Source organism: Chrysoperla carnea, chromosome 2, assembly GCF_905475395.1.
Source record: "Chrysoperla carnea chromosome 2, inChrCarn1.1, whole genome shotgun sequence".
NCBI classification, from domain to species: Eukaryota; Metazoa; Arthropoda; class Insecta; order Neuroptera; family Chrysopidae; genus Chrysoperla; species Chrysoperla carnea.
Window position 1 is genome coordinate 77,909,684 of NC_058338.1, and position 14,647 is coordinate 77,924,330.

The 14,647-nt window shown below is 29.2% G+C and overlaps 1 long non-coding RNA gene across 1 annotated transcript in view; it reads left to right on the forward strand.

The window, feature by feature from the left end:
- The first annotated feature begins 1,870 nt into the window (after positions 1-1,870).
- The window catches only part of LOC123293555, a 90,441-nt gene continuing 77,664 nt past the window's right edge, over positions 1,871-14,647 (forward strand). The window contains exon 1 of the long non-coding RNA XR_006535020.1: positions 1,871-2,071. This is a non-coding gene — a long non-coding RNA (uncharacterized LOC123293555). The remainder of the gene's footprint in view (positions 2,072-14,647) is intronic.

Here is a 14,647-nt window from a genome sequence, read left to right on the forward strand (position 1 = left end):
CCTGTGTCTTTTAATGTCTATGACGATAGCATACTAGTAAGGATTTTTAAAAACCGATTTCAGTTTTCTATTCGTGAAGTGAGAATTCTTCATCTGAAGTGATCATAAAAATTAAGTCAACATCCCCATTATTGTATAGTCATCGAATTCTTGACACGTGTACAAATTTTCAAGTTAATCGAACAATTAGAAGTAAAGTTTTGTTTCAAGTGGAGATTAATTATTGTTAAGCCTCGGGTAGTTTCATCTTCTTGAATTATATAATCTCATCATGTGTGAATGAATTTTGTTATTTAATGACTGGCGAGTAATCACCCTGTAAGTTAATGTATGTGTATGTACAAAATATTATAATTAAATTTACACGCTTATAATATTATTAAATTTATATAACATTTTAACACAACAATTACAATGTAAATATACAACTAATTTAACAAATATATCTTCCTGTCTATTCTAAAGTTGTAACTAACTATCTTCTTTCTATCTCTATAGGTATATTAGTTTTGTATAAATTATTAAATTAAGAAAAAAAAACTGGGTCAAATTGAATAAAAAAATTTAATTTAATTTAAGAAAAATAATTGAATTTTATTTTAATCAAAGATAAAGTTGAATTAGATTTTTTTTTAAACACACTTCACTGTCAGACAAATCAGAGTTTCTTAACTTTAAAGACACTCAAGAAGCTATTATAAAAATTGTTATAAACAAATTCTATATCTTTTAGTTTAGTTCTAACGGTTCAATCTTAAAAGTTTAAATTTTTTGTTAAGTGCTGGAATACTTTGGTCCCTGACTCCCTGATCAGTTGTTATACCATATATACAGGCTGTTCTATTATTGAGTGCAGAACTTTCGTTTCTTGAATAAGCTGAAAAAAAAGAAGAAATTGTTATTTTCCCAATTTGGATCTGAGGCATAATTTACGAGATAATTATCCTACTCTTATTAATCTCCCGAAAGGAAATCCCAGTTGGGCAATGCTTGAAATTTTGATGTAAGTCTTATATTTGAACCTCCTTGGATTTCCCTTAGGGACAGCACCTAGCTACTGTGACGTAAAGGCTTGTCCAGACCTAATTAAATATCACACTTGTGTTCCGATAAGAAAATTCCAAATGTAACGCAGCTTGGTTGCTCAATTGGGATTCCCAATAGGAATGTAACATAGATACTTATTTGGGTCCCAAGTGGACAATCAAATCAGTTCCAGATTAATTATCCCAGTCAGCTCCTAAAGAAATAATCAAAAGAAATTATTTGCATTCATATCCACTTACTCCACTTCCTTATTTTCATGTTGGGATTTCCCAGTTAGATCCCACGCAAAACCCAAAAACATATTTGGGGAAAACTGACTATAGTTATTTTATTATTGCTTAAAATTTTCCAGTTAGATTCTGATTGGGCCCTTATATCGATAAGTTTGAGTCAAAGAAATATGTTAATAATTTAAAAATTCTTAGCGAACAAGACCTGTTATTACACTTACCCCTGTTACAAGCCCCTTGCTCCCCTGGACTCAAAATATCAATATCCTGGAAGGATAAAAAAAGACAATTAAGTATACAGAATGTTCGATTTACATCTAGGCATATAAATATTACGAGTATGACAGAAAATATCATACTCGTGATATTTATATGCCTAGATGTTAATCGAACATCCTGTATAATCGATGAGTTATAAACTGATGGCAATACAAAAGCGGTCTGATGACTTAATCCTAATTCTAATCTAAATTAACCTTAAAATATAACTTAACAATGTAAATGAATAAAATTTGCTAAAAAAAAAAAAACGAATTCATATGCTTAGTTTATATTCATAAGTTTATGTATAATGAAAATAATTTTATTTTTGTTACAGATTTAATAACCGGATGTTACAATTTATAGTAATACACAGTACAGTGGTGGAAGTGTAATTTCAACTAATATTCATCATTTATACATATTTCTGTATAAAATAAAATTATGACTATGTTTTTGCATACATAAATTATTCAACTATATATAAAACTATAAATTTTCACCAGTATATAGAGTAGAGGAAAATTACTATGGTATGTTAAAATTATTTTATTATGTTAAATTTTATGAAAATTTAAGTGTATTTAAGTCGTTTAAAGTATATTTATAAATTTGTTTAATGTCGTCTGAACGTCTAATTTGAATTGTAAATATAGTTTTTTTTATCAAATTTAAACCATGTAAGTAAATATTGTTTAACTTGTATGATTATTTCATGTTTTTTTTGCAAGGTTTTTCGTGATTTTTACAAACCTGTCGCGTATTATTTTTAATCGTTCACATGTTATATTTTGTATATTTCCGAAAGTATGGCGTGGAATTAATATCGTCCTTGTATATTATTTACAACTGAAAATTAAATGGCAATCATTGTCGTTAAAATATAATCGATCATGTAAAAACTAATTTTGACGAGTTGTTTAGGTGTATAGATTAAATTTTCCCACCCTGCATATAAGTTTGCGAACAAATGTGATTCTTCACTTTTGTTTATTTTGATTATTAAAATCGGAAATATACGAGATAATCCAAAATTCACAAAAACGTTGCTTGCTAAAATTAACCTGACAAATACGATACCGTTGTATGAAATTTGATCCAAGTTCAACTTTTTTAAATTTTTTCAATGATATCGTAAAAATACTAAAAATTGAAAAATTTGAGAAAACATTTTTCTTTCCATTATTTAAAAAAACTTATGTTATCGAATTCATATAGCTCAAATCGACTTTTTTTTTTTTTAAATATTTCTTGAAGGATAGATTTAAGCCAAATGCCCTCTTTTTGCTATATTATATTCTTATAAAATTTAATTGATTTGCACGGCGCGGCGTATCGATTTGTATTTCGAAAAATATGATTTACGTTTTATGAACTATGGAATCCCTTAAAATTGCTCATCCTATCATTAATATCAGTGGTTTAACAGACAGTATAAAGTCGATCTTTACCCATCTGTCAACCAGATGAGACATATTTTTTATGAATTTTTATTGATTTTTAGTTTTTATCATAGTTTTTCTATTAAAAAGTGTTCATGGCTATTTTCATTTAAATTAACCATAATCAATTTTTTCCATGAATGATTTTTTTCAGGGAAGCCTATACCATTATTTTCGATTGGATAACATATCGATGTAGTTACCTTTATTGACTTACCTGTTCATATGGTATGAACATTTTTAGACTGATCTGTTAACCAATCGAAATTGGTATCAGAAGAAAGATAATTTAAAAACGAAAATAATTATATATGCTTGGCTGAAAAAAACCGTCCATGGAAAAAATTGATTAAGTTACTTTAGCCATGAAAACTTTTCGATAGAAAAACTATGATAGGACTGTTTGAAAATGAATAAAATATCATAAAAAATATGTTTCATCTGGTTATCAGATGGGCGAAGATCGACCTTATACCGTCTCTTGTACTACAATGCCTTTCAAATAAATCCGGAAGAATATACGTGACTCGAACTGGCAATGTAAAAAAATTCTCATTCCATATAAAACAAAATTTTAATAAATGCAAAATGAAAAATTTTCCAAAAAGATCGAAAGATTTTCAAATATTAAAACAAACTACCATGTTTTCTTTAAACAGTATACTTACATTTGTTATACAAAAATATCAAAAATTAAATTGTTTTTATGTTATTAACTTCTTTTCATATTCATTTATACTTTGTTGCCTGCATATTTGAAAAATATATATATTCGAAGTGATAAAATTTACATATTGTTGCCAAATTTTAATCCATTGTGTCAAAATGATTAGATATTATATTCTAAGAAATTTAAATTGTATTACGTGAATATTTTGTACGTGAATAGAAAAATGTATATGATAATTCTAAGAAATGTTTGGGAACACAGTGATGTTATTATATACAAAATTGTCGATATTGAAACGATAGAAAATATCTAGTCAACAAAAATACACATCAGTTGGAGTTATATTACATTTTTTATACCATGGATATATGAAATATAGATAGTATATTAAGTTTAGTCCCAAGTTTGTAACGCTTGAAAATATTGATGCTACCAACAAAATTTTGGTATACGTGTTCATAGAATCACCTAATTAGTCCATTTCCGGTTGTCTGCCTGTCTGTCTGTCCGTAAGCACGATACCTCAAAAACGAAAAGAGATATCAAGTGGAAATTTTATAACGTGCTTAAGACGTAAAAAGTGAGGTCGAGTTGGTAAATGAGCAACATAGGTCAATTGGGTCTTGATTCCGTAGGACCCATTTTGCAAACCGTTAGAGATAGTACAAAAGTCTAAATGTAAAAAATGTTTCTTATAAAAAAATAAACAACTTTTGTTTGAAACATTTTTTTATAAACATCACTGTTTACACACGAAGGCGTTAATTAGGTGCAAATTTTATAGTGGCTATTTAAAAGTTGATATCTTTTTTTATTTGCATGACGTCAAAATATATTGTATGCAGTTTGAGTTTGTTTGAGCACGCCGTACAAACAGAATAAACGCAGGAAATCGGATATTTACGGAAATAAATACAAGATCAAGTCTCAAAAGGGAGTCGTCAAAAGCTTCATGGCCAGCAAAAAAGAGGGAGTAATATTTTGATGCGAAAAGTCATTTGAAGTTCTTAAAATTGACGCACCTTTAACAACACATAGACCTTCTAGGAAATGGTGAAGCCAACGGCTTGCTAGAAGGAACATTGCTGTCGGACAGAAGCCTCAATAGACATCCGGAAATTCCGTTCATGAACTGCAAGCTGCCCCTTAAAGAGAATATCTTAAATAGGGCCAATTTTAGATGGAATGAGAAAGGTACTTGTAGTACAAGATATATGTCCTGGGTACTGACAGTCATAGGTGCTCCTAAAATCTTATATCGTCTCTAAGGGCCCAAGCAAAATTGTTGCGCCTATTACAGGTCACTGGCCAAGCGGCAGTCATGCAGATTGCCTGGCCTGTCAATGTATCATGACTATTGCAAAAGCTGTCACAGTGGGGAGGAGGAGACCATGTCTCATCTTTTCTGTGAGTGTCCAGCTCTTTTCATGAGGAGATGGACAAAGACGTTGAAACAATCTTTGAATTGGAACGCAGAAAGTCTTGCAGTATCGCGACAAATATAAGCTAAATTCCTTAAAAATAATAACATTTTACCCTCAGCGTAGTAGCTGAATACAGCTTATTATAAGAAATAATATTTATGGTTTCCCTCCTTCTTCGTAAAGGAAGGTCTGACTGGCCTCCCCCTGCTTTTTTTTTTTTATATAATTGAAGATAAAATATATTTTCATTAAAAGCTCATGTTAAAATTTTTTACCATCACAATACTATCTTGTCGTTTGAAAATAAAAACTTTCAACGGAGATATTTTTTTGATAAGAAATTAATGTACAACATAAACCAATTAAAAGCAAACAAAATCTTATTTTCTCAATTAGGTTTTGTCAACATAGAAAAGAGATTTTTATTTATTTTCACAAACGTCACATTAATACAGACCATAGAGAATGTTTTCTTTTATTAAGGATGTACGAGCGTCAGGGTAATTTTTCGATAAAAGGCTTGATTTTTTTTATATGATGTTGGGCTCGATCTAAATCAATTTTTTAAATTTTAGGAGGGGGGATGTCTGATTATTTAAATAAATGAATGAATTCAAAAGTAGACATATTTAACATTGATCTTCTTATAGGAAAACGGTAGATGGATAATATGGTTTCATAGATTTCTCCAAAACTAGTTGGTGGAAATTAAAAAAAAAAAACTATTTAAATTAAACTTAAAATCTTAATAAATTATTGAAAAAAAACCTGTTTTGCCCGACTAATTAAGGATGTATGAGCACGGAAGTGAGGAAACAAATTTAAAAAAAATATTTTTTCAATTTTGATGGTGAATTATGTTATAACTTGAGAAGACGATAAATAAGAATATAAAATTTTTCGATACCTGGAGAAATTTTTAAATTTCGAAATTTGGATTAATTATTGAGCTTTCGATATTTCGAAAACCAAGTCAGATATCGAAAATTTGTATTCTTATTTTTCGTCTACATTCAGGTTAAGTTATAACAAAAAACATCATCAAAAAATAAGGTTAAATTTCCAATTTTGTTAAGGTGCTCGTACTACCTTAACAAAATTGGAAATTAAATTATCTACAATAGGTTATTATCATTTTTGGTCTCAAAATGATGGTACTTCTTCTGACTTAAGGATTTTGTCTTTTTACATTCAGTACGTGATGCTGAACCTATTTAAATAAAACAATCTCCTGTAATTTAATGCAAGAAAAAATTATCTATAGTCTGTATTACATTGGAAACAGTTTAGGCGTAGGGGGTTGAGGTATATATAATTTCTTTCTCAATTATAATTAGATACGCCACCACTGAATTTTTGTGTATAAGTATAGACGAACGACGGACGACGGACGGCATATACCAACTATGGTCGATTGTATTATACTTATTATTTGATACAATGGTGTATTGTTAACAAGGGCAAGACTTTTAACATTATATTATTGTATTATATAATATTGTTTAATGGAATCACGTCTGATGATGGTCGTTTTGTTGAATCGTTGTCGTCGAACAGAGTCACACAACAAAGTTGCATTCAAATAGTTTATACTGTTTTATATCATATCCTTTCTTATTTTATAAAGTGGCTCAGAAATATGCCCTGAATTTTTGTAGGAACTTTAAAGATTATGGCAAACATTTTTTCGATTAAAAACATAGGTGTAAAATACGTTGATGGCGGTAGTTTCAAAATGTGGTGCGTATCGGTTCCCTCTCTAACATCGCTTTCAGAAAAAAAAAATATGAAACAATATTTATTTTTAAAATCTCCTCAGAGTCCCTAATAGTCAAAATTAGCCATAATTCAAAAAGAAAAACCAAAAAACAAAAAAACAAGTGAAAACAAACAATTTACTGAGTTAATTGTTGAAATACCATGTATAGACAAAGTAGATTACACATACATACATGTCACACATATATAACTAATATTCCAATATAATACATACTATACAATTTGCGCCTAATTTGCGTTCTCACGGATAAACAGTGATGTTTAGGAAATAATGTTTCAAACAAAAGTTGATTATTTTCTTATAAGGAACATTGAGAGCCTAAATGGCAGGCAGCCGCAGTGTAAACAATTATAATTAATGGGGTCTGTGGAACTGATCACATTGCCGTCGCTTGGATAAGCACGAAGTAACCGATTCCACCCACATCATAAATGTAATTTAATTAATAAAGATTAACAAATAATGATGTGGGTGGCCTATGTGATAAGGCGTATGTCATGAAAACGGAGGTTAAACCCCATTGTGAGGAACATTTAAACTTTTGTTCTATCTCTAACAGTTTACAAGATGGGTCCTACGAACTCAAGACTCAATGAACCTACGTTGCTCATTTACGAACTCGATTTCACTTTTTACGTCCTGAGTACGCTGTAAAAATTTCAGCTTATCTTTTTTGTTTTTGAGTTATCGTGTTCACAGACGGACGGATAGACAACCGGAAATGGACTAATTAGGTGATTTTATGAACACCTATTACAAAATTTTGTTGGAAGCATCAATATTTTAAATTGTTACAAACTTGGGACTAAGCTTAGTATACCTTGATGTACTTCATATACATGGTATAAAAACCTACTTGACGCTGAGAAACTGCTAATTTTACAAATTAAAGAAATTGTATTAATAAACAATTGCTAGTTAATATAATTATTAACCCGCCAGGACTCGCGTTATGAGTATTATGCTCACGCTCGATTTAAAACATAAATAACATTTTACTTTTAAAATGTTATATGTGGTTGAATATTCATATCAATGTTTCAAATTTTTCAATTTATCTGCGGTTTTTAAAAGTTTTTTGTTTTTCAATTGTGAAATTTTCTCTCATCATGATAGTATAAGTGTCAGCAAAAAAATAATGATTTTCATTATTATTTCTCTGCTCCAATATTTTCACTCTCAATCATTATGCAACAATAGTCACGTAGTTAAATTATTTTTAATTGGCTGGTGCATCAAAAAAATTAATTTATATAAAATTATGTAGAGGTTATAATTTAGAATGTTTAAAGAATATTTAACGAGCGAAATATTTAACGCATTTGTAGAACGCGTGAGCAAATCTCTCATAACGCAACTAAAGATAACCGAACGGTTGACGCAAATGCTGACGTATTAAAAAAGGGCTCACAGTATAAACTCACTTACAGAAGTGGGGTTGAAAGAAGTTGTTGATATATAAAAGTGAAATATGATTTGAGTAAGAAAAATTAATTCGAACACATTTCTAGGACAATTTGTACAATAAGTTTGGTGGTTTTCTGATCATTGACAAGACTTATTGTTTGATATATATTGTACATATATTTATACAGAAGTACATGTTTCTTGTAGTTGTAGTATAGATATAAGCAAACAACACTACTTGTCATTAAATGTATCATCGCTTTTGTTATAGTGATCATTTATTTCTCTATTGTATTGATTTCATTTCATGAAACATGTGCCCTAATACATGATGACTCAATAACAATCTATGTAGCGAAACCAACAAAATTGTAATTTATTTAGACTAGAAAATTAAATCAATAAATCAACATTTATCATTTTACCCTAATATTTATTTACCCGAAATTCAATGATTTTTCATCGGCTCGCTTCATTGATATGACATTCAATTTTAAATATACATAGTTAAACTCGACCATAACAAATATACATGGAACATTAGTATTCATTCATGCGTTGGTCGTTATATACGCTTATAATTCTGGTGAATATTGGTCGCTATAGCCGATATTTTACTTCTGTAAATGACTTAACTTCAAGACTTAAATGACTAAAATCTTTCTTGACTAAAACGTCAACAATTTTAAATATAAGTATATCGAATATAGTCTTTTTGTGTAAAACATGTTTGATATATTATTATATTTATTCTTTATTTTACTAATTTACGATTTAGTTATTATGTTTTTCGAGACGTTATATAAAAAGTTAACGCCCCTTATAATAAAAATCTGTCAATAAAGACTTTTTTTTTTAGTTTTTTAGTTTCAAGTTCTTTATTTTTTTAAATCTGTAAAATCATGTTGGATGTTTGGGACAGTTTCCCAGCTCGAGCTATTGTTACTTGCTCAATTTGAATTTTTTTCAGTGTTCAAAGTTATCATATTGCTTAAAAATCAAAATTCACTGTAAAAATTGCTGTACAATACTCGCCTCTTTTGAAGTTCAACTACAAGTTTGCCTCTAATTACTAGATCTACTGTCACTCTGAAAGTTTTCTACCCAGATAACGAAGAAGTAATATCTACGGTAGATTCATTTCTATATAAGACTGCTTTCCCTTCCGTGTCCTCTTTGTTCCCTTTCTATATTCTTTGACAATTGAGAGTTCTAAGACTTGCATTTCATTATTATTTTAATTTTTTGCACAAATTATATGAATTATTCTGTCATACATTTGAATAACTTTGCAAATGTCAGTATCACCAGACTGTAATTTGTTCACTTACAGACGGAAATTCTGACACTCTTAGACGTGTTAGAAAGATGCGGTTTTCAGAATTCGGCGCGTAAACCTAAAGAAAAAATTTGGAAAACTGTAACTTTTTCATTTCAACTCCTGGAAAATCTGAATACACCCCCAATTGACGCTCTTCTATACATGCTAACGGTAAAGTTAAATTAACGGTAAAATTTCACGCCCTACATCACAACACTTCGAAAGTCAGAAAAACACTTCTAAAATTACTTCCTTTATCCTTTCTTCCAGATATAGATATTTCTTACAAGCTAGATAAATGCGATTTTTGTTTTTTTCTGTGACACAGAGCCGAAGTTGGAGGCTGCAACTGAGAGTCAAGGGAAGAACCCTCCTTGCGAGCAAAGCGAGTTAAGACAATAAATCGTTTTTTTGATTATAATTAATTTTCTTATTCTTTAGTCTCACTAAGTTAAAAATTCTATACTTTTTAATGAACGAAGTCTTAAACAAATTCTATTGCCGTAGATGGATATCGACCGAAAGACCTTCCGCATGAAGGGCGATTACCCTAATCACAAAACTATCCCATCCTTGACAGTACTATAAATATTTTACGATAATATTATTAAAGTAAGAAAGATAAGATTATTCCTGCTGATCTTGGTCAGGATACTGGAGTAAAAAATTATAAAGTTATTTTCATCGGAACTTGATGCGCGTGCAAGCTAATCGGACAATTCGAAGAAAGTTAAAATTGATTTCTATTTTATTTAGCGTGTTAATCAAAGTTATCATGTTTTTAGAAATTTCGTGCTATTACTGTTCGTAGTTTCATATAGAACAAAGAATTGTGTATCGAAGAATATTCCCGAAATCTTATAATACATCCAATAACTTACCAAACTTTTGTCATGAAACATCAGTTATAGGATAAATGATTTACACAAGTGTATTACATTACAGAACATAAATTATATCAAAATTCTAGATGTAGTTACTTTAACTTACATTAATAATCGAATTGTGTTTTCTGAGAAAGCTTTTCTCTTATTAACACGATAACAAAAGTTGGTACACAACAACAAATGCATTATTTCCTAAATGTATGTATCTTGTCACAATATTCATTTCAAGTTAAAAAAAACAGTAACACAACTTATAATAGCTTTACTTACTCTTTATACATAATTTACAAACCATAAAATGAAAATCTTATAATAATGATGTTTATGTCCCTGCTTGGAATATTTTTTTAAATTTTACATGAAGTTAACCAAGCTTGAATATTTTAGTTGCTGATTGTAACCTGGAGAACATTTATTTAAAAATTTTACCTAATTATAATAGGAAATCGGACTAAATTTTTTTATCATTTCAAATGAAGAATTCTCACTGGACGTGCAGAAAAGTGAAGTTGATTTTAAAAAATCTTTACTAGTATGCAAGATATGAATGTTTAAAATTCTTAATTATATGAAGAGGAAGATACCCACTAGTGACGTTATTTGTGAGTATCGCCATAGAGATTACATGTAAAACTTTCTTTTGCTAAAAGGAGATATGAAACTTTTGAATGCAATCTTTGATTGCTTATAACTTCTTCGTTTTTTAATCAATTTTAATTTCACTTTCAAATTTTGTTATGGTATTTAGTCGAGTTTTACATTTTTTAGGGTAATATAGCCAATTCGACATCAGGATTATCCCCTATTATTCCAAAGTTTCTCAAAAAGATTAATTGGTTAAGTACTCTGCGCCCAACTCTTGTTGTATTATCGACTGTTGCCTCAGATTTCGACGAAAAAAGTTTTGCATTGGTAGTTAATTTTTCAAAAATTATATTACCTTCACACAAAAAAAAGTTAACGTAATTTTGAGTAAAGTGTAAAAATTTTACATCACAAAATTTGGGATTTTACGTTCTAAAGTATGTAGATTTCGAAAGGGCGAAAAACTATTATCCACCCGTACGTTTATCTAAAAAAGAAGTTTGTTAATTTTTAGTTAGGTAATTCGGAATAACGATTTTATTTATTCCAATATAAATTTTGACCTAGTCCGATAACATTTAGGGAATGAAAGAGGGTTCAATATTATTTTAGAAAAAATTTCACTGCTAAAAATCCCCTAGAAAAAAATTTCTTTAAATTCGTTTATTACCAGAATTTTTTTATGGCCTAGACAGTAGCTGTTATACAGTTTTTACGAACGGCGCGAGTTATCAGTGACATCGCGTTCTTCTTACTATGTTTTGTGCCAGTAACTGATATTTTCAGGGTGCGAGTAAACAAGCTGATGCAACTTTCATGCGAACTGGCCTGCAAGTAATTGTCTACTGGCAAGGGCGGCTACCTGGTACCTACTTTAATTCCAACGCGTATAAATGCAAACTGTATCGAAAGAGAAAAAAAAATTAAAACAATTTAAAGAAACTAATAACACTAAAACTGTAAGGTACCGTACCATAAAATTAATATTTATAATTAATTACTAATACAGTTAGTTATTTTTACGAAAGGGACATCGTTCCTAATGGGTGTCCCACGATACTTCTCGTTTGTTTTTATTGCTTCAGGAAACTTTTTCTCTTTTTTTAATGAAATAATTTGACAATTCTTGCAACAGATGCAAACTTATGGGACCTAAACTTTTAATAACTTTATATAAAATTTTTTGGTATATAAAATATTAAATTTTTATATTTTCTTCTTTTTTTGTTGACGGATTTTATTATCACTGGAATAATGTTTGCGGTATATATACATATATTTTTTCATATTGTATACATTTTTTTTCTTCTTTTTAATACTCACAGAAAATGACATAAACAGTTTTAATCTGTGTAATGTAGTCTTGATGCTATCATATCAGTTTTGTATAACAAAACTATTGAAAATAAAGTCTTAACCTTCTACTACTCGCGAAAAAAAAAAGTTTTATACCTGGCGTATTTCGATTGCAATATTTATTAAAAATTCAAAGAAATCTCTGACAAAAAATCGATTCAGGTCTAATCGATTTGTCTGCGGCATCATAGCTCCTAAACGGTTGAACGGATTCTGAATTTTGTCGTTGAAAGGTAATTTGATCGAGAGTATTCTTAACTATGTTTCAAGAAAATCTACTCAGCCGTTTAGAAGATCATCGCCTTTTTCCGAATTGTTATCGGATACAGAACCCTAAATGCGCACTTGAAATCAAAATCGGTCTTTCTGTTTTGGAGCTACAATGCCACAGACAAACTATTAAAAAAACTATTTTTTTAATATTCTGGGGAAAAAATTAAACATAACATGTGAAAACAAACAATTGACTGAATTAATTGTTGAAATACCCTGTAAAGAAAGACCAACATAATTATGGTGGCCCATCGGCTGCCCTTTATTGGTTTTAGAATATATCGAAAATTTTCAAAAGTGTTTTCTAGAATTTCTTTTTTCTTTTTCTGAGAATATTTCACAAGACCACTTAGTTGAAGGTATTTCATACGTATTTAATAATAAAAAATATGGCGGCAATTTCAATTGTCAGTCTCCGCAAAAAGTGATCCCATTCTTAACCGTATCCAATATTAAAGTGATCCAATCATCCCTTATTGGGTTTTTTCTAAACCATTTATGCAAGCTTGTTGTTTTATCTAGAAAAAGCACTATTCATGCTGTTTAGTGTGTGTTTATTTTTAACAGCAGCGCAAGTAGTAAATGGTTAAAAACTAGTGTCTGTTAAAGTGAGATGGGTAGATTTATTTTATCTGTACAATGAACTGAGACACATAAGGTGGTATCATAAAATATGTTATTGTATTCTGGGAAAATGTATATATGAACATTGAAAACACTTTTAACAAAATTCGTTGTAAATGTTTTATGAATTCCAAGAAAAGGATAAATTTATCATGAAATATATATGCTATGAATAATTTGATTGAAGAGATTAGTCTAATTTTCAAACGAAATGAGATACGGGGCTTATAATTTCAATTACACAGAATTGAAAAAAATTAACACACACTCGGAGCTTTCTGTATAACCTGTATAAATAGCCAATTCTTAATGGCCATTCATGGACTCAAGTCATTCCATCCACCAACCTGTTTTGCTATCTGCGTTTATAAGGAAACAATGTAAATTTTAATATTATCGTTATTATTATTATTATTTTTTTTTTGTTTGTTTAGAAATATCGATTTATATTTTCCATTTAGTGTCATATTAAATCTTGCTTTTTGTCACTCTTTAAACTTTAAATTCAACGAAATTAATCCATTAATCATTCGTAAATCTGATGAATGTACGTCCTTATGATTCAAGCCTTGATGTTGTCCCTTGTGGAAATAAATCTGTTCTGGAACTTTTCTTGGAATTCTTAGTTTGAAATTCAGAAAAATAATATGTGATGTAAAACTATATCTGAAAAAGGCAGAAAAATTCTGCAAATATTAAATAATTTATTAATCATCATTTGATGAGAGAAAGTGGTAATAAATTGATTCCCTTTCGAAGAAATATTCTAAGTTACTACTACTTTGTTACTACATTTCTGAAATTGTTTTTAGTAAATCAGAATGTTTCTTCCGTAAGAGTCTTAATCTATTACCATTTTCTGTCATTAATTCTGATTGATTAATAATTTATTTAATGTTTCCAGAATTTTTCAGGGATAATTTTATTTTATATATTCTTTTTCTGAATTTCAAAATAATTATCCATAACATATTTATTTCTACAAGGGGATTTTTACCAATAGCCGATTAAGCTCGATCGTATATAAAATATTAAGGAATTTAAACAGTTTCTGTCATTTTGTAATTTGTAAGAGTTTTAGAACATATTTCAATATAGATCTAAAATTCAATTACTGCAGTCTGGGTTCTGACATTTCTATCTGTAACCGTAATATGTATATTAAATCAAAACAGAATCGGAAAAAAATATAGCTAGCTCTAAAGTAATTTCTTACGACTCAAAAACTCTGTCAAACACCTGTTCATAAAAAGTTGAATATGAATCACTGAATAAATAAATTATTTTTAGTATTAAAAAGGTAATCGGAACTATAATCGATAACAAAATGTTATCAACTA